The sequence below is a fragment of the Elephantulus edwardii genome, unplaced genomic scaffold (genome assembly GCF_000299155.1).
Source record: "Elephantulus edwardii isolate Elephantulus edwardi_28Jun2011 unplaced genomic scaffold, EleEdw1.0 scaffold00073, whole genome shotgun sequence".
Classification (NCBI taxonomy): domain Eukaryota; kingdom Metazoa; phylum Chordata; class Mammalia; order Macroscelidea; family Macroscelididae; genus Elephantulus; species Elephantulus edwardii.
The window spans coordinates 11053286-11075997 of NW_006399823.1; the positions used below are offsets into that span (position 1 = coordinate 11053286).

Genomic DNA, 22712 nt, shown 5'->3' on the forward strand with positions numbered 1-22712 from the left:
AAGTCACAGTATTTCATTCTGAATACCTGAATATGGGTTTTCAATGGACAATTCAGACTACTTTTCAGGCACTGCTCAATAATTTATAATATACACAAATAGTCTCCTCAATTAGATTTATATCCATGCATTTAAATTAAGACCCACTTAGTCTGATGCCTCAGAGTCTAGCTGAAAAAATGCCAAATGTTTGGCTTTTAAGTTTTCAGTCTTTGGGGGGATTAATTCATCCACCAGAAGCACAATAATTCCATATGTCCAAGTTTGGATGTATTTGCTACTTCTGAAAGAAACAATGATGACACTATGCTGACTTTCAAAATGAATCAAATAGAAGGAAAATCATAATTCAAAGCCAAATTGGGATTCATTTGCACATAGTTGGGATTTAAAAGATTTTTGTCATCATTGACCGGAGCCTTGTTGGAAACAATTTATGAGTCATTTCTGGAGAGTTCTTTTCAGCATGTGCAGCTTTGAATTGCACCAAAGCTCTGTTTTGCTTTCCCTGATCTTGTAACAGGCTGCCTGTCTTTCTATAATTGTGTCTCTGAAGTCCTTGTCAGCAGGACAACTGCAAAGCCATCTTTAAATCTAGATAAAAAAACCCATGTGACTCAAGATGAAATTTAGCACTTGGGCTCCCAATACACAAGGCTTCATTGTAAAAGAATGGAGACTAGAAAAATCAGAAAATTCATGTATATGTAAAAGCAAGAGTTCTTCACATGGTTAACAGAGAATTTAGTTTTGACTCTATAGCACACAAAAACAACAAGAACAACTCTTAATTATCAAAGAGATTCAGTGGCATGTTCATAGAAAAGCTATAGAAGTATTTAATGACTGAAGGTGAGTTTCATCGTCAAGTTGAATTTATTGCAATTTTCCATTCATTCAACAAAGGACTTCCTTAAGTGCCATGTTTCATTGTCTGTGGGTAATGCTGTTCTAAGATATCACCACACATTCCCTCAATTCCTAGCAATGCTAAAATGTTCATGACAAAGTAAAATATTGTTATAATAAGTGTCTAAGCATTCATTTTGTTTCAAGAAAACAAATTGTGTCAATGATAAAAGAAAAGAAATGCATTCCAATTCTTCTCAATGTTAGTTATAATTTGTTTTAATCTACAAAGTCAAATTTTTTTGCATTGTCAATGGAACAGTAATTATTTTTCTGGTATTTTCTGCTATCAGCCAAATTACAGCTGGCTTAAACAATGATATCCCTCCTACTAAAGACTTTTCTGAATCTAGCTTCAATTTCTAGCAGGTTCCTGTCAGTGTATTGTTCTACCCAATTTTTATTGTTTTCAAGAACAAATTTTTTCCATTGCCCTCATCCCCCCCACCCAACAAATTGCACAACCCCATGACTAATCTCCCTTCTCAGTGCACATCTTCACCTCTCTGCTTCCAACCTCCCCCACCCCTCTTGGATCCTTATATTCATTCTACAATAATGGTTTATACAATATTTATCTTAGTGAGACTGAGTTAGTTCACTCAGCATAATGCTCTCCAGTCCCTCCCAAGTTAGGTAATAATTTACAAAATCATTGTTCCCATGTGTTGCATGGTATTCCATTTTGTGAATGTACCATTCTTTCTCAATTCATTTGTTTGTACTTGGACATTTGGCTTGTTTCCATGTTCTTCCAATGGTGAATAATGCTGCTATGAACATTGGTGTCCAAATCTCTGTTTGTGTCTTAGTTCTCAATTTCTCAGGTTATATTTCAAGAGTAGTGAAATAGCTGGGCCATATATAATCTCTATGTTCAGTTTTTTTGAGGAAGCACCAAACTGCCTTTCAGAGTGGTTGTACCATTTTGCAATACCACCAACAGTGTGTAAGAGTTCATTTCTCTCCACATCCTCTCCAACATTTATTACTTGCTGTCCTGTTAAACTTTGCCACTGCTACTGGATTGAGATGGCTAACTATGGAACCATCACTTACTTCTGTGCTAGTTCAAATAAAGCTCAAGACAATGAAAAGTGATTTAAGAATGAATTAGTTAAAGTCCTTATGTAGTTCAAAGGAGATTTAAGATTCAGATCTATGTTAAACTTCATTGAATTTTATTTTATATTGCTTGCATAGAAAACTCACGTACATTGTGTTTCACAAATTTTATTCACATTGTGTTTCATACTATCATTGCCATACATTGTGTTTCATAAAATTAATCACCATTCATCTATGCCCACCATTACCCCATCTTTTCAGGTCCTCACTGGATCTTTCCTAATTCCTTCACCTCTTCTCTCCACCAACCCAACTCTGCAAACCCAGGGCTGTCCCCCCTCCCCACCCTCAGCTGCATTTGGACTTTCATATCTTACTAATTATCCTTATATTTTTCACTATAATGGCTTTATGCATTATTTGAGACCCAGTTAGTTCACTTAGCACAATGTTCTCCAGTCGCTCCAGTTTTATGCAGTGTTCTTCAAAATAATTACTTTTTAGTGTTGCATAGTATTCCAGTGTGTGAATGTACCAAAATTTCTAAACCCATTCAATTGTTGATGAATTTGGGCTGTTTAAAGGTTCTTGAGATAGTGAATAATAGTGCTATGAACACTTATGTACAAATCTCTGTGTCTCAATTCTAATTTCTTTGGAGTACATACCTAGCAATTGAATCACTGGTTCATATGGAATTTTGCTGCTCATCTTTTTAAGGATACATCAAACTGCCTTCTGGAGTAATTTTAAACTTTTGGGAAGTATTTATCTTACAATTTCAATGGCAATGGAAAACAAAACAAAACAATGAGAAAAATAAAGTATATCTCCAACATTGCTATAAGATTGGAGGAAGTGATGCCATAATTAGGAATAGAGACCTTTGTAACACTGGACTAAAACTGAGAAGTTGAAGGCCTAAAGGTCTGCAATTATCACCAGAAAAACTGTCTTTACTGAAGAACTGTATCTTGTGTTTAATCTGAATTATAATCTGTTCAATCCCCTGATGAATTCCATAATTATGGTATGGCTGTATAAATTCTGTATGGTCATTGCAATGGATTAGCTGACCCAGAAGCAGAAGAACAAGAGCCCTGAGAGGGATATTTGATGTTAGAATTGATAGATGTAGATGTGGAGACGATGTTGATCCATAGAAGTTGGATTTATGGTATAGATTGTGTTGATTAAAATTATTCCTCCTTGTGGAGATACTGGAGTACTTGGATGTGAGACACTGCCTGCTCTGGCAATGACAGCATACAGTTGTAAGAATATCTAGTCAAGGAAGGTTTTCCTGTGAAAAGGACACTGGAATCAAAGTCTGATGAAAGAATGAAAAGATGAAGAGGGCATGTGTGAACAAACAAGGATAGTCAGAAACAGAAGTCTTTAAAAATTCCCATGGAGTTCATGATTAGGTTAGAGATTTAGTCAGTGGATCCCATCAGAACAAGGTCTACATGTAGTTAAGACCTTTACCGTTTATTTAATCACTGTTTTCAGGCACTAGAATAGTGACTATCATAATACCCCAAAATTAAATAAATAAAACACACCCAAAAAAGCCCCACTAGATTGTAAAATGGTACAACCATTCTGGAAGGCAGTTTGGCATTTCCTCAAAAGAAGCTGAAAATAAATATTTAATATGACCCACTATTCCACTGCTAAAAACATACCCAAGGAAATTAGAACTGAGACACAAACAGATTTGTACACCAGTGTTCAGAGCAGCATTATTCACCATCACAAGAATATGGAAACAACCCAATGTCCATCCACAATCTAATGAACCGAGCAACTGTGGTACATTCACATGATGAAACGCTACACCTACACAGTAGTCCGAAGCAATGATACTGAAAATTACTGCATAAATTGGGAGGGTACTGGAGAGCATTATGTTGAGTGAACTAACAGAATCATAAGAACAAAAATTGCATAAGATCATTATTGTAAAAATGGATAATACGTAAAGCGAGTATGAGAGTCCACGGGGGTAGGGTGAGGGCAGCAGGGTGAGGATGGGTATGCGGGACATCATAGGGTCACACAATTTAGTTGGTGGAGGGAAGAGTGGGTAAGAAGCGTGGGTAAAAGAAATGGGAAAGATCTGGTATGGATCTGGAAAGGCAGGGTGATTGTGAGCATAGTTCGATGATGATAATTTTATAAAAAATAATGAATGCAGGGGAGCTCTGGTGGCCTAGTGGCAAGGAGCTGCAACTACAATCCCAGAGGCGAACGGTTTGAATCCACCAGATGCTCTGCCGAGTAAGGAGGGACAATCTCCTCCTGTACCAGTCAGATCTGATTTGACGGTACACGCACACAAAAAAAATAATAAAATAAAATTTTAAAAAAAATCTAAAAAAAAAAAATGAATGCAGTCAGGGCTTTACCTGTACACTGACTAATTTAGACCAGTTAAATAAAAGATCACAAAGAAAAAAAAAAAGAGAGAGAGAGAATGATTGTATAAAACACACTGTGAATCAAGGATATTGTAAAATACAATGTGTATGAACTTTGTAAGCAAATCGATACAAAATAAAAACTAAAAGAAGAAAAAAAAATCCCAGGAAGAATGTAGGCAGTTTATCCTGTTCAATGTCAAATTCTCATTGCAGATATTCATTATTTATAATTTATCTTTCTTTATATCCTCCGTTAAACTAATCATACTACCTTACCTGTTTCCACACTAATGAGTTAATAAAAACTTTAATATTAAAAACAAAAAAGCCCCATTACAATATATATATATATACCTATCAAGTAAACAAAAAGCTATGAAGAGCTTTGTACATATGGATAATGAAAATGTTTTTGTTCTTCTTTCAAATAATTATCTGAAGAAATTGAGGAATGTCAGGAAAATAAATATCGTGATCAGACTATGTTTTCTCAAAGATTATTCCGGTGCAGTATGAGGAATTAATTGATATGAGGCTTGTTGGCAGTGATCCTGACTCTTTCACTAGGTATAGCCCAAGTTTAGACAAGAATTGAGATAACAGCACTAGGCTGTCAGTCTGGAGAAAGGGTAAGTGCCAAAGACATATAAGTACCTCAGTCAGAATTTAGTACTGATTTTGCACTATCCATCAATAATAATTGACCTTTTTTACTATGAACTCAAAATTATTCTGTTTTTCATTCCCAGCATAGTATATCATGTAATTATCTGATTCAAAGTGGCCAAAGCTAGTCCATCTCATTTCACTAATGCCTAGAATGTTGATTTTCATGCATTCCATTTAATTTTTCACAATTTCTAGTTTTCCAACATTCATGTTTCTTACATTCCATTTTCCAATTATTAAAGAGTGTATGACCCTATTTTCCCTCCTTTTGATTGACTTCCTATATAAGGTTTACTTCTAAAACTGTAATGATCTGTGTTCCTCTACTGTTCCTAGGGTTTTCAGAGGCCTGTTATTTAAGATGTGCATCTCCAATCCTGCTTCCTAGCCTGTCTTAAAATGAGAACTTTACTAAAGCCTGCCCACTCTAGGTAAACCTTGAAGTATTTGGTGAGAGCAGCAGGGTGAGGATGGGTATGCAGGACATCATAGGGTCACACAATTTGGTGGGTGGAGGGAAAAGTGGGTAAAGGAAATTGGAAAGATTTGATAGGGATCTAGAAAGGCAGGGTGATTGTGCATCACAGCAACCCACAGATGATCTCAGCACAGAAAACTGACAGTCAAGTTCTGTACCAATTAGAACAATGAATTTCTAAAATACAACTAACTGACAATTAAGATTTGTACCTCTAATAGCAAATCAGGCCTTGCACCAGTCTCCTAGCCTCAACCAATTGTTAATCACAAAGGCCTATGTACTGCAATCTTATTGCTTTAAGCAAGAGGCTCCCTGTCTCCATTCAACTGCTAATGACAAAGGTCCACCTACAAGATCCTAATAAATTTAAACAAAAGGCTATAAGCTCCAACTGACTGTTAATCACAAAGGCCCACCATTACTATAAACAAGAGGCTCCCAGCTCGCACTGACTCCTAATAAAATAAAAAAGACCTAGACCTATTTTCTTTTTTTTTAATTTTTTTTTCTTTTCTTTTGCCAGGGGATAGCGCACACGCAGTCCCCCACTACCACAAATTATGCAGTCGAGTTTCCGCATTTGGGGAAATCGCAGGGGTCAGCACACCCCAAGTGCAATGGGTGAGCCTCATCCTGGGAAAACCACCTGCCTGATCATGGTGTTTCCTCTGCCAGGTAAGTATAGACCTATTTTCTGAATTCAGCTGCATTAAAAAGAAGCTCCCAGCCCCTAATTGTTAATTCTTTTTTGTTTTTTAAAGGACCTATCTTCTGGATTCCAACTGCTTTAAACAAGAGACTCTTAGTCTCCAAATGACTGTTAAACATAAAAGTTTACTTACCAGGTCCTAATTGCTCTACACAAGAATTTCCCAACCCCCAATGGGGTGTTAATCATATAACAACAGACCTACTTTCTGGATCCCAACTGCTTTAAGTAACAGACTCCAAGCCTCTAACCAACTGTTAATCACAGGCCCACCTTCTAGGTTCTAATTACTTTAAATATGAGGTTTCCAGCCCCCAATGGAGTGTTAAACTAAAAAAGTGTCAAACTAAAAAAGCAAATCTACCAGATTCCAACTATTCATCAAATAGAAAAGACCTACCTTCCGGATATCAATTGCTTAAATAAGAGCCTCCCAGGCCCAAACAAACTGCTAATTGCAACAGCCCATCTACCAGGCCCTAATTGCTTTAAACAAAAGGCTCCCAAGCCCCCACTCAACTATTAATCAAATTTAAAAAGACCTACTTTCTGATTTCAAATAAGAGGATCCCAGCTGCAAATCAACTATTAATAAAATAAATAATAATAATAAAAAGATCTACCTTCCAGACTCCAATGGCATTAAGAGAATGGGAATCCCAAAACCCTTGATTGTGCTTATGTGAAACATATACTTGGACCCGGAGGCAGTCATCATAACAGAGCAAGGAAATACTGTATGGTTCAAGATAGGGAAGGGTGTGCAACAAGGATGTGTCCTATCTGAATATATTTTCAATCTATATGCAGAACGGATTATCAGGAAGTTTGGGCTCTATGAGGAGAATTGTGGCATCAGGATTGGAGGTAGACTCATAAACAATCTGCATTATGGAGATGACATAACCCTGCTTGCTGAAACTGAGGAGGACCTGAGGCGCTTGCTGCAGAGGTCAAGTATTGCAGCCCTTCAATATGGATTGAAGCTCAACATCAAGAAAACAAAGATTCTCATCACTGGGCTGATTGGCAGCATCATGACAGATGATGAAGTGATTGAGATTGTAGATAGCTTCAGTTTGCTTGGCTCTACAATGAACACTCTTGGTACCAGCAGCCAGGAAATTAAAAGATGAATTGCATTGGGAAAGTCTGCTCTCAGAGACTTCTCCAAAGTATTAAAGAACAACAATGTCAGTCCAAACATTAAGGGGCACTTAATACAGTCCATGGTCTTTGCAATTGCTTGCTATGCTTCGGAGAGCTTGACAGTAACTAAAGATGATAGAAGGAGAGTTGATGTCTTTGAGCTGTAGTGCTAGAGAAGATTATTGAATATACTATGGACTGCAAGGAGAACAAATAAGGTCATCCTGGAGAAGGTGAAGCCATGCTTTTCCTTGGAGGCAAGAATTCTGAAGCTCCATCTGACAAACTTTGGACATGTTGCAAGGTGGGATCAGTCCTTGGAGAGGGACATCATCCTTGGGAGGGAGGAAGGACAGCGCAGGAAAGGAAGACTCTCAATGAGATTGATTGATTCAGTCACTGGGGTAATGAGGATAGCTTTCTCAGAGACAATAAGATTGGCAATGGATAGAGCAGGGTTTAGGGCTGTTGTACATAGGGTTGCTATGAGTCTCAGGCTACTCAACAGCACATAACAACAATACCCCCCCCCAATCAATTGTTAATTAGAAAGCCCACCTGTTGTAATTGTTGAGTACTACAGAGTTGGAAATGACCCATAGCTGACCCACTGTATGTTTTCAGAGACAGTTAATAGCACTCAAAGAGATTACCCATTCTTCTTCTGCAGGGCAGCTGATGGATTTGAACTGTGTGCCTTTGAAATTGCAGCACAGCTTCTTGCCACTAGACCACCAGAGCTCCCTTAGCCCTTCAAGCAGGTTCTAATTGCTATAGCAAGAGACATGCAGCACCCAATCAACTGTTAATCAAATTTATAAAAACAGGAATGAAATACAAAAGAATAGTTTTGCATTGATAGTAAAAATATAAATTTCAAGTTCTAGCCTCAAGTACAATATGGTAAGGGATAGGATACTATTCACATGCATAAAGAGAAGACCCAAAAAAAAGAGAAGACCCAAACCTGTAAATACAACTATTATTCAAATGTAGGCTCCTATATTTAGAGCCAAATAGCAAAAAATTGAAAAATTTTATCATATGTTGCAGTCCAAAATTGACCAAGCATGCAATCAAGATGTGTTAATGATAACTGGTGACTGGAATGCAAAAGTTGGAAACAATGAAGAAAGAATAGTAGTTGGATATATGCACTTGCTGACAGCCTTATTTTTGTCACAAAGTCCATATATCCAACTACTATTTGTGAATGAGAATTTATTATTTACTTTTTATTTATTATTAAATAGAATGGTAAAATTTTGTATCTTCAATGATTTCTCCATTGCAAATATCTTTTTTTAAAAAAAAGACAAACCTTGAGTTTCCACATGGATCTCATCAGATGGACTGCATAGGAATCTGACTGACTATATCAGCAGAAGCAATCATTGGTGAAGCTTAATACTAGCAGTCAAAAGTAAGTCGGAGTGAACTATGAGTCAAATTATAAAGTACTCTTGTCCAAGTCCAAACTGAGGCTGAAGAAAATGAAAACAAGTTCCTAAGAATCAAAATATGATCTTAAAACTATTCCATCTGGATTTCAAAATCATCTTAAGAATAGGTCTGAAGCACTGAAAACCAATGATTGAAGACCAGATGAATTGTAGGATAACATCAAGGATATCATCCATGAAGAGAGCAAAAGGTCATTAAAAATACAGAGAAGAAAAAACAATAACTCAAATGGATGTCAGAAGATACTCTCATAATTATTCTAGAGTGTCCAGAAGCCATAACAGAGAGAAAATATGCCAAACTAAAAGAGCTAAACAGAAAATTTCAAAGAGCAGCTCGAGAAGATCAAACACCCTATTACAACAAACTGTGCAGAGAGATCGAAGCATGAACTCAAAAGGAAAGAACTTGTTTTGTTTTTCTCAAGCTGAGAGAACTGAAAACTAAGTTAAGCCATGAATCACAATATTGACAGATACTATGGGCAGGATGCTGAATGATTCAGGAAACAAGCAAATAAAAAAGATGGAGAGAATACACTTACACTGAGTTACTATACCAAAAAAGAACCTGACACTGAAAAATTTCAGGAAGTACCATATAAGCAGGTTGTTGTTATGTTGATTGTCGTTGAGTCAAGCACTACTCATAGCGACCCTATGAACAAAAGGTTTGAAGCCTTTCTATAACTATGATTGTTTCTCCAAGTTCATCGAGTTTTCAGAGGGATGTGGTTTAGGAAGTGAATGCCACTCCTGCTTCCAAACCTGAATCAATCTGGGAGCTCCACCAAACACTACCCAAGATGTCATTATGGTAGTCATTATGGGTAGTCATTATGGTGTTTGACATACCTATGGCATAGTTGTTCCATTATTGCATTTGAGGCCCCAATGGCACAAAGTTTAGTGTCACAGCAAACCCACATTACCTCAGCACAGCAAATTGACAAAAGTACTATATGACTTGGAAGAAGGAGCCAATGGTAATGAAGGAGGGAATAGAAGCTGCACTGAAGGCAATGGCAAAAAATAAGGCCCCAGGAATTGATGTGATACCAATTCACTTGTTTCAATTAACAGCTGCAGCCCTGGATGTGCTCACCAGTCTAGGCAGAAAATTTAAAGACAGTTGTCTGGCCAAAGGATTCGAAGAGGTTCATATTTGTTACCATTCCCTAGCAAGGTGATTCAAGAGAATGTGGAAATTGTAAAATAATATCATTAATATCACATGGCAGCAAAGTACTGTTTAAGGTCACTTAAAAATGGCTAAAATAGTGCATAGGGAGCTTTAAGAAGTAGGATTTAAAAGATATCATTGTTAATATGAGATGGATCCTGGATGAAAGTAAAGAATATCAGAAGAATGTATGTTTCTGCTTTATGACTATGCAAAAGCATTTACTGCGTGGATCATGAAAAGTTATGAATAACATTGAAAAGAATGGCATACCAGAGCATTTAATTCTGCTCATGTGAAACCTATACCTATACCTAAACCTAAACAGACTGAGAGTCTGTTTGTGAATAGTGCAAGGGACCACTACATGGTTTAAGATTAAAAAGGGAGTATGTCAGGGTTGTATTCTCTCTCAATACTTGTTCAATCTGTATGCTGTGCAAATTATTTGAGAAACTGAACGCTATGAAAAAAATGTGGCATCACTCATCAATAATCTACATTGTGCAGATGACACAACCTTGCTTGCTAAAAGTAATGAAGACTTGAAGCTCTTGTTGCAGAAGATCAAAGATATATGGCCTTCCGTATGGATTGCATCTCAACATCAAGAAAACAAAAATTTTTACCACCTGACCAATAGGCAACATCATGATAGATGGAGAAAAGATAGAAAGCCAGAAATTATCAATAGCTTCATTGTACTTGGATCCACAATCAACACCACAGTCAGCAATCAGGAAATCAGGAGATGTATTGCACTGGGAAAGTCTGCAGCCAAAGACCTCTCCAAATTATTGTGGAACAGTCGTGTCATTTTGAAGACTTAGGTGTGTCTGATTCAGACCACGGTCTTTTTAATTATTTGCTATACATTGGAGAGCTAGCCAATAAATGAGGATGACAGAAGAAGAATTGATGCCTTTGAGCTGTGGTGTTGGAGAAGAATACTGAACATCCCATGGACTGCCAAAAGAACAAACAAATATGTCTTGAAGAAAGTGCAGCTAAAGTGCTCCTTTGAGGCAAAGATAATAAAGTTTTGTTTTACATACGTCAGTAAGTTGCTAGGAGAGGGACATGGTGCTTGGCAAGATGGAGGATCAGCAAGCCACACTGGGCTCTAGTGCGTCAGGAGGTGTAAGGATGGCACAGGATAGAACAGGGTTCAGATGTTTTGTTTGTAGGGTCACTTATGGGTAGTACTCAACTTGATAACATCTACTAATAACACATTAATGATAAAATAATCATTGGAGGAAGAACTTTTACTCAAAATTAAATGAAAATGAGAACAGAGGCTGTACAAACTGAGACTTGTACACCAAAGTTCATAGCACTATTATTCACCATCACAGGAACAGGGAAACAGCCCAGATGTCCAATTACAATAGAATGGATTGACAAATTATGGTGCATACATACAATGGAATACTATGTAGCATGCAGGAGCAATGATTTTGTAAATCATTATCTAGAGTAGGAGGGACTAGAGAGCAGTATGCTAATTGGACTAATTCAGCCCCATAAGGTCAAATACTGTATAAGACTATTTATTATTGTAGAAATAGATAACTAGTAAAATGTGTATTAGGATCTAAGGGGAGGGAAAATGTGGGAGCACACGCATGAGGATGGATGGGGGAGTGTAATCATAGGGACATACAATTTGATGGGTGAAGGGGTGGTTTAAGAAAATGAGATAGATCTGGTGTAAAAAAACAATGTCTATGAAATTTGTAAGTCAGTCAGTATAAAATAAAAAGTTTACATTAAAAAAAATAAATGTAGGCCATACCTTAGAACAATAAAGGAGTAAATCAAGATTAATTTATCACCAGATGCCAAAAATAAATAAAAAATAGAACAAGATAGAGTAAAATTGTCATTTTAGAGAAGGATGTTGGATAGAAAGTCTTAATGAAGTAGAATTTCTTCTATTCTAAACATGACATTACAATTAGCAAGCAACTTCCATTTAAATAGTTCCTTAGTCACTAAAATGTATCCTATTGCCTTGTGAATAGTTTCTTTTCTTCTTAGCTCATAACAAGTAACCTGTATTCACTTCCATTAAGCAATACTCACTCAGAGTTGGGTTTCTGAAGCTGTAAATCACAAGGGGAAAGACTGACCATTTTTCTTCAGTGGAACCACTGGTGGATTTGAAAGGAATGGAACTTGGGTAAGCAGTGCAACTCCCTATACACTATACTACCAGAGCTCTCTCTTAGCAAGTAACCAGAAGATGGCAATTACTCCACATGGGTAAACATTTATAATTGGGTCTGACCTATATAAATACATCCTAACATTACTGTTTGGGAAGCAGAAGTAACATCTACTTCCTAAACAACATGCCTCTGGAAACTTTATGAACTTTGATAAATGTCAATTGTTATAGAAAGACTTCAGGCCTTTTGATTATAGGGTTGCTATGAGTCATGCTTCACTAAAGGCAATCAACAATGGCAACAATATTACTGTTAATGTGAAAGATGGAAATTACTCCATATGGGTAAATATTTATAACACTTTTCCCCATCTGACTTCTATAAATGCAACCTAATATTACTGTTACTGTGAAACTCCTTCAAAAGGAAAACGATTTTAATTCTTAAGTGACAAGATTAACATTTTAAACACTGGAAAAGAAAATCTTCCTCTTGAAACACACTCATTGACGGTTGTTGTTAGATGCCATTAAGCCGTGTACTACTCACAGTAACACTATGAACAATATTATCTGAACTCAGTCCTATCCTGTACCATTTTAAACCTTCCTTACACACTAGGGCCCACTGTAGCAGTCACTGTGTCAATTGACCTGGTCTGACATCTTCCTTTCCTTTACCAACCTTCTGCTTTTCCAAGCTTCCTGTTCCTCTCCTTTCCTAGCAAGCCTTTCCTAGCAACATGCCTGAAGTATACAAAGTAAAGCTTTATCATCTCTGCCTCCAGGAAGCACTCTAGCTGCACTTTCTCCAAGACATTTTTGGGGGGTTTTTGGCAGTCTTTGGGCTGTTTAATACTTTTCTCCAACACCACAGCTCAAAGGCATCAATTCTTCTGTCATCATTATTAATTGGACAGCTCTCAGATGCTTAACAAATGATCAGAAAGATCATGGCCTGAATCAGAGACACCTTAGTTCTCAAATTAACATGACTAGTCCTCAATAATTTGGAGAAGTCTTTGGCTTCAGACTTTCCCAGTGCAATACGTCTCCTGATTTCCCGACTGCTACCAAGGATATTTACTCTAAGATCCAAGTAAGATTAAGTTGTAGACAGTTTCTATCTTTTCTCCATTTATCATAACGTTGCCTATTGGTCCAGTGGTAAGAATTTTTGTTTTCTTGATAATGACATGTAATACATATTGAAAGCTACCATGCTTGATCTTCTACAAAAAGTGCTTCAAGTCTTTGTCTCTTATAGAAAACAAGACTGTGTCATGTGTATAAATGCAGGTTATTAAGGAGTCTTCCTTTGATCTTACTGCCACATTCTTCTTCATACAGTCCAGTCTCTTGAATGATTTGTACAGCATACAGATTGAATAGCTATTGAGAGAATATAACCCTGACACACTTCCTTCTTAATTTTAAACCACTGCTTTAGCAGGTTTCACATAAACACAATGAAGTGTTCTGATATATTCCCATTCTTCTCAATATTAGACATAAATTGTTATTATCCATGCAGCAAATGCCTTTGCGTAGTCAATAAAGCAGAAACAGACATTCTTCTGATATTTTTTGCTTTCATTCAGGATCCATCTGACATCAGCAATGATATCCTTGGTGCCACAGCTTCTTCTAAATCCTATTAGAACTTCTGGCAGTTCCCTATCTGTGTACTGTTCCAGATGTTTTTAATGATGTTCAGCAGTGTTTTGCTGCCCTGGGGTATAAATGATATTATTTGATAGTTTCCACATTCTGTTGAATCACCTTGCTTAGGAATGTGGACAAATATGGATCTCTTCTAACTCTGGCTGATGAACAGAGTTAGTCCCAACTCACAGCTGACCCTCCATTGAGGAGACTGCTCATCTTGATCCTGTAGATTGATGCACAATGTTGCAATGCCAGAGCAATGCAGCCTTTGTATAAGCAATACAACTCCCTATGGACCATGCTACCATAACCCTAGATAATAAAAAAAAAAAATCTAACTCATTAATTCATAAAATGGAAATACTAAGTAAAAGAGTGAAATATCTTTCAAATTTGGCCGCAACTCAGTCAAACACATAAGCTCTGACCCAATGGAATAAAGTTCTTATAGGGGCTGCCAATGTATCTCACTGTCCTTAAAAATAAATAGCACACCCAGTTCACAGACTGTCAAACCTTTACTTGCAGAACAAACAGGCAATGATTGTAATTCAGTAAAATGAAACAGTTACCCAAGGAATGAGCCAGACAGAGGGAAACATGAGTACAAATCTGTAAAAAGGCTTAGGACGTTGAAGCTCAAAGTTATTATTTTATTGAGGTTGGCTATCTCAGGGGATTAGAGATAAAAGGTTTATACTTCCAGGTTTTCTAGCTTATATCAACTGAAAGCGTAAATAACTTCTAAAGAATCAGAACATTGATTGAGCTCTTGTTACTTTGCTCTATGCACATCTCAAAAATAGATGGCTTATTAATAACAGGATCATTTACCAACAATTAAAACATTGTAGAAGCTGAATTTCCATTGAGAATTATTCAACAACACTGAAAATCCTAAATTAGTAAAACTATGTATTTTTTCTGTGAAACATGGAAGTCTCAACAGTGAGATTTTTCTTTATCTTGAAGCAAATAGGAAGAGTAGATGACGGCTAACTCTAGAGAGCATAACAGGTATGCAATTGGCTTCCAACCAAAGGTTAACTGTTCAAGTGCACCCAGACAGATGCCAGAAAATAGGTCTAGCAGTTTTCTGAAAAATCAGCCACTGAATACTTTGAACATAGTTCTACTCTATACACATGAGGCCACCACAAGTCAGAATCAGTCTCAGGCTGACTGGTAAGTGATGTCTATATTTGTTAGCCAGAAAATGTTTAGATTTGCCATCCTGCTGCACTCCACACTCTACTGCTAAAACATTCAAATTTTGTTTGGGTTACTTAATCAAGCTACCTGTAGCATTAATTTCTATAATTATCTAAGTTAACAAATCATAAGGTCTATTGTGACCATATGATAATAAACAAGAATAGTCTAAATACTTAGGAATTTTTTTATTATTTGTTCATTGACAAGCTCAGACTATGGGAGCCTTTTTTCTGTTTTAATTTGATTATTTAGTTTTATATCTTTATTCTAATTTTTCAACCATCTAAAAATGTACGAACAATTCTTAACTCTCAGGTTACGAACAATTCTTAGCACACACACACACACACACACACAAACTAGAGCTGGAATTGACCCATAGAAAGTAATTTCTCAACCCTGCCACAGATCACAGACATTAAGCTTTTCTTATGTATCTAAAACTGACGTTATTAAAAATTAAAAAGACACACTAGAAAAAATATCAAGGACAAACATGCAGATAAGAGATGTTGACTTTTCTTTTTTGCCAGCATTTTCATACTCAAGACTGGGTTCCTTTTTATATGATGATATAAAAGCCTTTTGAAGTTTCCTAAAGTATTTTGATTCCCTAATAAATGTGATAAGCAGATTTCCTCCTAAGATATTATTACTGTAAGTATAGCAGAGATGACTCAAATTCATAATGACTCTATGAATAACAGAGAGAAACTTTGTAAGATCCCGCTCCTTCTTCACTGTGCCTAGGCCCACTGTTAGAGTCACTGTGTCAACACATCTCATTGACGGTCTTTCTTTTCTATGTCGGATCTTCTACTTTTCCATGCATGATGTCTTTTTGCAAGGACAAGTCTTTCCTGAACACATGCCCCCAAAATATGTGAGAGAGCATTTAACCATCTTTCTCTCAGGAAACGTATGTGTCAGGATGATGTACTTTCTCTATGCCTATTCAATCTGTACAATGAGCAAATCATTCAAGAAGCTGGACTTTATGAAAAGAATGTGGCATCATTATTGAAGGAAGACTCATCAACAGCCCATGTTATTTAGATGGCACAGTCTTGCTTGCTGAAAGTGAGGAGGACTTGAAATGCTTGTTGTGGCAAATCAAAGACTAAAAGCCTTCAATATGGACTGCATCTCAACATGAAGACAAAAATCTTCACCACTAAGGCAATAAGGAACATTATGACAGATGAATAAAAGATCGAAATCATCTACAATTTCATCTTACTTGGATCCAGCATCAACACCCTTGGTACCCACAGTCAGGAGATCAAAAGACAGATTGCACCAGGTAAGTCGGTTGTCAGGGACCTCTCCAAATTACTGAGGAGCAATGATGTCAATTAGAGGACTTACGTGAGTCTGATCCAGGCCATTGTCTTTTCAATCACTTTCAATGCATCTGAGAGCTGAACAACGAATAAGGATGACAAAAGAAGAACTAGTGTTTTTGAGTTGTGGTGTTGGAGTATTACTAAAATATGGACTGTGAAAAGAACAAGCAGCTATGTCTTGGAGAAGGTGCAACCAGAATGCTTCCTGGAGGCAAAGATGACAAAGCTTCATTTCACATACATTGGTCATGATTCTTGGAAAGTTTATTCCTTGGAAAGGGACATCACGCTTGGAAAAGTAGAGGGTCAGCATAAAAGAGGAAGGCCCTCAACCAGGTAGACTGACATAGTGACTTCTGCAATGGGCTCAAATCTGTCCAAGATGATGAGGTTGTTGTAGAATAGCACAGGGTTCAGATCCACAAGGACAGATCCATAAAGTTCAGAATCATAAGGTCCCTATGAGTTGTACTCAACTCCACAGCACCTAACAACAACATAGACTTTATCATTCTGAAGTACATATGGAGAAATGATAATCCTCCCAGGACTGAGGATTCTCTAAAGGTCCATAATTTTCAAAGGAAAGCACATGCACACACACTCTCAATCCCTTATCTCATAATTTACAACCCTGTCTGGATTACATAGCCTGCTGGATTCCTGACAGTTAAACCCAGGACATCCTACTGAGATACTGTTTCCATATTGAAAGATTTTTATATTTAGTTTCTTTGCCCCACTACCTACAATAAAGATCTGCTCCCTTAACTTTCTTTCTTCCTTTACTCTCAGTCTCTAAATTAGGATGAAGGTTCTCAGCCTTGCTCTTTCCTTCCCATTTCTAAAATAAGTCCCATATCTCCATTTTTAATGGGACTCCATAATCCACATGATACTTTCCACCAACAGTTATATAATTCAAATAATTTTCTTTTTATTATGCTTTGAGAGCAGTGTTACATAGCATATTGGTTTTCATTCATACATATTTTGTTTTATAACATTATTTAAAACACTAATAAGGTCAAATTATTCCCTGTTTGTAAACTATCTTTCCTTATACTCATATTAATAGTAATATATTATTTATTAATTTTTATTCTTCCCATTTCTGGTAATCATTTAAAATGATTCTGTGTGTAAATATTTAGTCTTTTATACTATGTTCTTGTACAATATTTGCCTTTTTTACATATGTCATTTAGCATAATGTCCCTTAGATTCATCCATGTTATGCAGTATTTAAAAAAATTCTTTTGTTTTTCATAGTATTCAATTGTACAGATGAACCGCAGTGCATCTCTTAGCTGTAGGAACATTGCAATGAACATTGGCGCATATATATATATATATCAGTTTGACTTCCAATTCTTATTTATTTATGACATATGCCAAATAATGAGATTTTGGAATCAAATGGTGTTTCCATTTGTAATTAAGCACAAAACCAACAAATAATTGTCCATAGTGATTATACCATTTTACCTTCCCACCAATAATGTAGGAGAACTCCAATAGCAATACATCCTTTCCAGCTTTTGAGGTTCTAAGGTCTGACCCCTCCTAAAAAAACATGCCCGAAATATGTGAGATGAATTTTCAGCCTTGTTGATTCTACAGAGCATCTTGATTAACCTTCTCCAAGACAGATTTCTATGAAGGCAGTCTATGAAATATTCAGTACTCTTCTCCAATACCACAATTCGGAGTATCATTTCTTTGTCATTCTTATATATGTCCACTTTCACATGCACAGGAATCAACTGAAAATACCATGTAGGCAAACTAAATGAAATGCAAAAGTAAACTTATCTGAGTTCAGTGTTGATATCTTGTACCACAAGGAAAATTTTCTTTGGACTACAATTGCATGGGAGTGAGTCTCAGCCTTGTTTTAACATTAAATGCATCTTCACCTTCATTGGGTATTGGATGGTACCAAAACAATCTTTCAAAATAATTGTTGGCATCCTTAATGAAAGAATTCTGAATGAATCATACTATGGTTAAAACTTAGCTAATTTGGGCTACCTCTGTTCTTGAGGGGACCTTGGGAGTTGGAATCTGTAGCGAATTATGAGGCTAACACCAAGGCTGAGTTGCACAGACAGTTCCAATATACCGAGAGCTTCACAGGAGAAAGAAGGATGATTTTTTTTTCATGTGAGATGTATAGTCCTAGATATCTAAGGCAAAATGAGTTGTAAGTCTCCTCTGATTTGATGGAATGAGAGAGAGTGAAAATAACAGAGAAAAGTAATAATTTTTTGTTAAATATATTTTTGTTTTGTGATTCTGAGTCAGCACGGACTCCCACCTGATGTTCCAGCGGGCTGTAAATGGCATAGGAAGAGAATTCAGCTTTCTCTGGAGGAGCAGGTGGTGGATTTGAACCACATGCCTTTGGGTTGGTAGAGCACTCCTCACTATTAGGCCACCAGAGTGAAAAACACGAACACAAATCTCATGAACTTAAGTTTTCAATTTGATGGCAATAAGCCTAAGAGTTTTCACAGTACCTTAATAAACCTTCCATGGTTCAAAAGCACAATGCCACATAGACATAAAAAGTGTTCATTTGGGAGCTCTGGTGCTTTAGTGGTAAAAAGCTGCACTGCAATTCCAAAGGCACACAGATCGAATCCGACAGCTGCTCTGTGGGAGTAGGATGGAAAATATCCTTTCATGCAAGTAACTGCCTCTGAAACCCTGCTGGAGGGTCAGTGATGGGTCAGTTCTGACTCAACAGCACACAACAACATCATCATGAGTAGGTTCTATTATGTCCCCTACAGAAAATGACTAGGTTCTACCAAGACTACACAAAATATGTCAATATCTTCACTTTAGCTGCAGTGGTAAGTGTGGACTCTATAATAGGCTATGTTTGTAAGCCTCTGTGTTCCTTCTACTGATCTCGCCACTCTGTTCCTTCTACTGAGATCATGTTCTCCCTTATGTCCACTTCTCAGCCTGTAAAATGCAGTACATGGACTACTTCCTGCTGCTGAGTTGGGTGCTCTTCAGGCCTTGCACAAGTTTCATTCATTGTAGGTGACACAATATGGTAATTCTCTTCCTCCCCAGGTGACTAAAGACTTCTGGCTGACAGGGACGGTCTTTCATCCTAACACAGAGGCTGGCACATTTTAGGCATTTGATAAATATTTGCTAAAGGATTACATGAATGACTAAAAGGCTTGATCTGTTTAGTCAGGAAATACCTAGAAGGATCATGGTAAACTAAACACAGAAGAGCCTCAAATTAGATAATCCTTTCTGGCTGGTAATAGAATAACTGTTTCTTCAATTCATTTCCATTCTACAACTCCTTCCAGGAAAGCCAGTGTTGCACATTTTGTGTGCTTAATTAATATTTACTTGAGGGGAGACCTCCAAAACTATTTTTATCTTATGATAGAAATTAGAAACGTTCTGAAATGATTTTAAGTCTCCCAGTGGATGAAATAAGGCTGCTTTCCAGTTATTCATGTTTCATATGAGGTAGGAGATGAGGCGGGGACCTCTACAAAATAGGGTAGAAAAATCAGATGTTCTCTGCTTAAAAATATTTCAGCTCATCCTCATAAATCTCCCAGAAAATCTTATTGTTTAACAATTCCCTCTTCTAGCTTCATTCTCTCAAGACTATGCACTGGAAAGAGCAAAGACAAAATAATCTTTCTATTTCTTTTTTTAAAAAAGCAGAGCTGATTCTAAATCCTCCTAGAAAACCTTGCTGGTATTGTTCAATATTCCAGTTTATTGCTCTGCACCAGGGCACTGATTGTGATTCCATTTTGCACTAAAAGTGAGGTTAGATGTTGTTAACTGTGCACTTTTGTCGTCTGCAGAGCACTCAATTATGTTTTAATGACTGTTTTGCAATGAGGTAATATTCCTGTTTCCCTCCTCTGGGAAAACAAACTCTGTAAGACATTAGGAACTCAGCTATCTTACAATGGATTTGCTTCCCCTCATTATCCTTATCCTGTCACCATATTTGCGCTTTACTACTCTACATTTTAACTCTGGGTGCCAAGGTAAATAAACAATACTTCAGCATCTCCAACAACTTTAGCTTAATAACCACACAGCCACCAAATTCGAGAAATGCCATTTGCTGGACGCAGCCACTCACTTTTTCTTCCCCTCCTTTCATTTCCTGAAGGTCTTTGGCAGTTCAGTCTGGAAAAGTAAAAGCTCTTTGCCCAAAAGACATTTAATAATTTTTAAACTCCCCTTTTAGATGAGTCTCCTGTGAGAAGCAAAACGGAGGCGAGGAGGCGGGAGGTTGGAGGAGGGGCAGGCTCCTATTCCAGCTGTTAGAAGCAATCCTGGCTTGGAGCAGAGTCTCTAATCCAACCACAGGCGCCCTGGAAAAGTTGGAGCCGTCAGTATCAATGAAGCAATCCCGCAGAAGGCCAAACTCCCAACTGCCCCGGCTTTTCATGAACAATTCTCATCCTTGTTCCTCTGTTTAGGGGGTTCCTTACAGCAGGGGCTGGGATTTATACAGCAGAATGTAATGTCAGCAACAGCTGAGCCTGCCTCTTCTAATTACCTCTCTCATCCCTGGCAGCATCAGTCAGGCTTCTGTCTCGTGCCCCAAAAGCTGGGAATCCACTGGAAACTTATGCTAGGCAAACATTTTTACCTGGATTCAAGTCAAGCCCAGCCCACTGCCATGGAGTTCATTAGGACTCCCCATGACCCTGCTTGTTACGGTGTAAAACTGCTCCACAGGACTTTTTCGGGTCTAATATTTGGTAAGGGAGTGGTAAGAAGCAGAACTGCAACCTCAAACGCCAGTGGTTCAAGCCCACCATCAGTTCTACAAGAGAAGGATGGGCAATCTCCTCCCTTGGGATTTACTGTCTCTGGAAACCCAGTGGAGGGTCAGCTATGGATTCAGACTTGATGGTACACAACAATGACAACAGTCTTTACAAAACAGATTACCAGGCCTTCCTTTCTCCACTGTACACTCTGTGGGTTTGAACCATCAACCCTCAGCAGTACCAGCTGAGCTCAATCGGTTGAGGCTGCCCAGGGATCTAATTGAGATTCAGGTGGTTTTCTTTTCCACCTTTTAAAATTTTCATTATGTGTAGGCGATTCTTGGTGAATGAAAGGAAGATTCGACTTTCAGCCACTGTGACTCCGTTTGATGAAAATCCCAGGCAAGCTCCATTAAAAAGCACAGTTTGGGGGTGGGGGAGGGAAGGAATGCGGTAGAAGTGACTGTTGTTGCTTGTTTTTTCTTGAAGTTGTAGCTTGTTGTTGGCTTTGTTGTTGGGTTTTTTTGTTTTGTTTTGTTTTGTTTTGTTTTCTCAGAGTCTGATTTCTTCTGAACCCAGTGCTGCCCACCAGGCGAAGGAAGTTCTGTGGAGCATCAGGAGTTACAAATTACCTTCTAGTCCACCAGCCAGACTTTTAAGCAGACAATACAGAGTCTGTTTTGGGGATGTAAAGTCCACGCTGCTGCCTTCTGCTGCTTCTAGCAACTGCTTTCGCAAACACATCTGCGATAACTGGCCTCACAAAGGCGTGTCTCTGGGGTAAAGCGGACGAAGCAGAGGAAGAGCTTCTCTGATTCAGAGCCAAAAGGCGCTAGTGTCTTCCAGCAGAGATGCACCTCCTCAGCTGAACATTACCGCATCCAGAAACAGATGTAAAGTCCATTCCTCTCCAAGTCCCACAAAAACTCTGATCTCCCAGAAGCCTGGCTGCTTGTCCACCCCGCCCAGCTTCTCTGGCCCTGAGAGCGCTCCCAAAGACACATGCAAGGAGGATGCAAAGGTGCTCACCTGACACCTTTGGATTGGGATGTGATCACTCACCCTTTCTCTGCCAGAATCTGCTACTACAGCAAAACTGCTACCCACCTTGGGGACTTGAGGAAGATGAGAGTGGAGAATTAGTAGGGAGCACTGGTGGCCTAGTGCCAAAAAGCTGGACTGCAATACCAAAGGTAGAATATCTGAAATGCACCAGCTGCTCCACGGGGTAAGGATGTGATTATCTACCTCTGAAAACCCTACAGAGGGTCAGTTAAGGGTCTGTTCTGCCTCTATGGTGCAAAACAACAAGAGTCGACTATTCCTCAAAAGGGAATGCTGGGTGTTGCTATGTTCTTGGTGATGTGCTTCATGGCACGCTTCAACCATAGACTATGATTATTTAGATCTCCTATTCTGGTTTTAAAGAAAGTTAGGCTAAAGACTCCTTCTTGGCAAGAGGAGGGAGG

At 37.9% G+C, this 22712-nt stretch overlaps 1 pseudogene; it reads left to right on the forward strand.

The window, feature by feature from the left end:
• Positions 1 to 6170: 6170 nt before the first annotated feature.
• LOC102847875 overlaps positions 6171 to 22712 on the forward strand; it is a 38075-nt pseudogene continuing 21533 nt past the window's right edge.